Source organism: Crassostrea angulata, unplaced genomic scaffold (genome assembly GCF_025612915.1).
Source record: "Crassostrea angulata isolate pt1a10 unplaced genomic scaffold, ASM2561291v2 HiC_scaffold_112, whole genome shotgun sequence".
NCBI lineage: Eukaryota > Metazoa > Mollusca > Bivalvia > Ostreida > Ostreidae > Magallana > Magallana angulata.
In genome coordinates this window covers 190,582-195,216 of record NW_026441667.1, presented here as the reverse complement: position 1 = coordinate 195,216, position 4,635 = coordinate 190,582, and positions in this window count along the sequence as shown.

The following is a 4,635-nucleotide window of genomic DNA, read 5'->3' as shown; positions in this document are numbered from 1 at the left end:
GGAATGGTGTCCCATATTACATTTTCCAACCGTTTTCAGTTCAGCAAGGGTGGCCTTAAAGGAGACATTGGCATCTCCTTTATGATGTCAATATTTCTAATAAATAAAAAACTCTGTAAATACCTGTTTAAAGCAAGTCTCATGTTATTGAACGACGTCGCCTTATAATGTTCTCCATCTTGTGTTCGCGCACCGAAATCAAAATGTGTAAAAATTTCATTCAGCTTAACTGGATCAAACAATTCAAAATCGTCATCCTATTTCTTTTCTTTTAGGCAAGCATTTAATAAACGTACAGCGTTTATGTTGCTTTTTATGAATACGTTTTTTTTTCTTTTTAGCTTATCTAAACCGGAGGTTCAATTGAGTTTTTCTGATCACCTGTTGTCCGTTGTCCGGCCGTCCATCTGTCCGTCTGTTAACTTTTCACATTTTTGACTTCTTTAAAACCACTGGGCCAAATTCAGCGAAACTTGGTACAAGGCATCCTTACGGAAATGGAATTCTAAATAGTTATCCCTTTTTAGAAAGGATATGATCGCGAAATAGTGATTATAGGATGTGTGTTTTAAAAAATCGTGACCCTCACACCAAGACCGTAACCCCAGGCGGGGTTCGAAGTTTTTCATAGAAATACGTAGAAAACTGTTCAAACAACTTCTCGATAAACAATACTTACACAAGGAAATTTAGTGAATATTCTAAATCTTAAAAACGGTGAACTCTGGACCAAAACTGGGTTCCAGGTGAAGTTCGAAGTTTTACATAGAAATACGTAGGAAAAAGGTTCTAAAAACTTCTTTTCGAGTAACCATTTTACCAAGAATGCAAATATATACCCAAAGGCTTGAAAATACAGTGAACATTCTAAATTTTAAAAATTGTGGGTTTCAAAGTTTAAGATAGAATTACATAGGAAAAATGTTTAAAATCCTCTGTTTCAGAACCACTGCACCAGAAATGCCAAAGTTTACATAAATATTAGGTAAAAAATTAGTGGCCCCTTGACAAAGATGGGACCCGATATTGGGTTCAAAGTTTAACATATAGAGAAACATGTTATAAAATCTTCCTCTCAAAAAGCACAATGCTTCAATTTGTGAGATAATTGTACAAGCATCCTTAAATAATGTAGATTCTAAATCAATAAGGCTGAGACCACTGGACTAATACTTGAGCCCCAAGAGGGGTTCAAAGTTTAACATAGAAATATATATTATGGAAAATATCTAAAATATTTTCTTTTTCAGAACTACTAAGCTAAGTTTGTGAAATTACTATGCAATCATCCTAAAAAAGTGGAGATTCTAAATTGTTAAAGCCAATCATAAACCACGGAACAATACTGGGGCCCCAGAAAGTGGTTCAAAAATTGAAATAGAAACAGCATATGCTAAGATATAGAAAATAAAAAACTAATATACGGAAATGTTTAGGTCAGCGATGTGACCCATGGGCCTCTTGTTGTGTATATCGTCTGCGTCAATGATGAAACGTTTTGCCATTTTTGTTTTCAAAGAACGATAACTTGTTCTGACCGTGTATTGGTAACCAGGTATAAGAGTTGAGATCCCGAACGTGACAAACAGAAACCAATCATAGCCAAACAATTTGTCAATAAATTAGCAGAAGTGGGGTTAATATATTTTTATGTACATTGAGAACCTAAACTCCAAGACATTTTTGTGGAATTTACTGAATTTTATATCGTTCTTCGATTATAGTATAAATGGTTTTCACATGTGATGTATAATAATATACATTTATAATATAACTAAAACACTCTCATTCTCTTCATTTACTCGTTAATATAATTTTATGTTTAGTTAGATAGTACTTAAATTACATATCTTTAATTAAGATAATTCACAAAGTATAACAAACAATCTAAGACTACTACATAAATAGTTATTCGGGTTGATGAGCTTTGGAACAGACTTTAAAAACTTCTATGACGTCACCCATTGTATTTAGTCAACGTTTATTTTCACTATTCAATCAACAGTTGTTGGATATATAAATATCCAACTGATGGGCAGTTGGATATTTTTAATATCCAACCGCCCATCAGTTGGATATTCAAATATCCAACGGTGCATAAAACAAATAAAAATGACAAAATGTTGAAACGTGTATTTCCAACATAAATCCAAATTTATAATTAACACAGAATCTTGTCTTCCATAAATGTATTTCCGATAAGCCACGAATGAAATTTCAGCAGAAATATCTCCTTTTCTCAGTTTTGATAGATTTGGGATCACATATTAATCACTTCCATAAACACTTTTAGATTTCTCTCTGAACCTTGAACCATAACACTCTTTTTCCCTAGTTTTAACAATATAAGGAATATTGTCGCACTATGACTTTATAAGACTCCTACCAATTTTTTAACAAATCATCGTCTGTTAATTTTCGTCAATTTTTTTATTTTCCCTTTCTCCTTGCAGCTCTAAAATATCATTCAAACGGTATCCGTGTCTTTTCCGGTAGTGTAGACCTCTATATATATTGAATGTACTTTGCGTTTAAAATTTCATCATCTAAATTAAAGTCTGCTCAGTACAGCGGAATGGTTTACTATAACATGCGCACCTGTTCACTTGTCCATGAATGAAAGGTGTGTTTGGTTAGGTTATTGTGTATGGTACTATTGGAATCATAAATGAGCTAGATGCTTTTGTATTACAGCACACTTGGATATATGAATGGGTCAATGCTTCTTTGAGGTTCAATGGGGGGAATTTTTTAAAGTAAGATAAATAACGAGATAGTGTCGAATAGTTTAGAGAAAACATCCCCTAATGTTTTCTCTAAACTATTCAACACTATCTCGTTATTTATCCATTAAATCAACTGTCTGTCTCGGGTGGCGTCCTGATATTAATTCTCCAAGTTCGTGCTCAAATTTAGATGATAAAAAAAGTGGCATGCGCACTCACTCACTCAAACCTTAAGAACCAGTCTAACACACCCATTCATTCGCCGATTCATCCACAAAACGTAACCTCTCGTATTACTATCAAACTATGAATGAATGTATGAATTAATGAAGTAGTGTGAATGGAAACATGAACAACAGGACATGAAAACATGAAATGTTGAAATGAATAAACGCAATAATAATGATTAATTAACTATAATAATTAATCCATTGACGTATAGGAACTGTAACCCAAAACCTTATATGCTCGTGCTATTAGTCTCTATAATTATCATATTAGTATCTTTTTCGTTTTTAAGAAAACTGCAGGCGACACACTTGGGTTTTCGACCCAAAATTGAGAAGCTCTTTTAAAAAATTATCTCATACAAATATCTTCTTGTGATAACTATAAAAACGGATGACACCCCCTGCAAAAAAACCCTTAATCGAGCCCTGAAGGGCTTTGTCAAACAGCTATCATTCTTGTAGAAGACGAGAAAACAAAGAGCCCAATGACCAATTCAGAGGTAGCCCTTCTTCAATTAGAATATTATGGTCGGAGGGACAAAAGACAAAGTTGGGGTATGAACGTTTATGTATGTGTTCAATGGTTGTTTAAAAATGCATTTCTGGTCAATCTTATTAATTTTATTTTAACCTAAAATTTGGCCTGAGATTTGTTTGAAGGTCTTTACAAAATTTTATATTTTTATTATTCAAAGTAATATTAATTTAAATTATATTATCGGTGCACCACCTCCATCGGTGACGTCGTCATTTTGCTATGAGATCGCTCTTCAACTTGTCACAAAATGCGTCATAAAATCGTTAAAATGTCGTTATAACCAATTTTTTTATTGGGGAAATAAAAGAATAAATTTCAATTCTATATGGATTTTTATTTGTTGTTATTTGATAATATTTTTAGTTCATCTTTGCCATTTTAATTTTTTATGTTGATTTTAACTTTTCAATTTTGACACAGTGCCGCATGTCGAATTTATAAACGAGAATGAAGGCGTCTTCCATCATAGGAACAGGATATAAATAACCCAAATCTATTGATGAAGGTTCACAAAAGTCATTTATTGAAGATGATTTACGTATAGTAAAATAAAGTAAAGGTGACCTAGAGTGAAAATGAAACGCTCGTACAATTCACTCACGCAATATTTATTATTCAAAAAATATGGACATATCTCTTACCGGAACTTATCCATTGATTCCTAAAGTAATGCTGCATTAGTAATGATGCTTCGGAAGAGTTTATACGTCTATGACGTGTTATCGTAGGGAATTAATAGAAGAATCAGCGAAAAGGTATTTATACCGACATTCACACATGCGTACTTAGCTACCCCGCCCTAAACATACTGGTTCTTAAACTCTATTACAAAAATATCTGACCACACGAATACAACCCAAACTCGACAATTACGTGACACAAAAGACACCACTCAACCAATACAAATCAATACACGCATGAATGAAAATGACTGAATGAATGATATCCTACTGTTGAATAAAACATGTGATTGTCACCCCTTGACATTCTCCCCTGCTTCAATAGAATGTCTCCTGTCATTTCATTAGAATACTTCTTGATATTATCTACTTCTTAATTACATATTACTATCCAAATACTCTCAACCATAACTATACTTATGTTATCTTAAAATATCAATGAATTATATATATCTCATAAT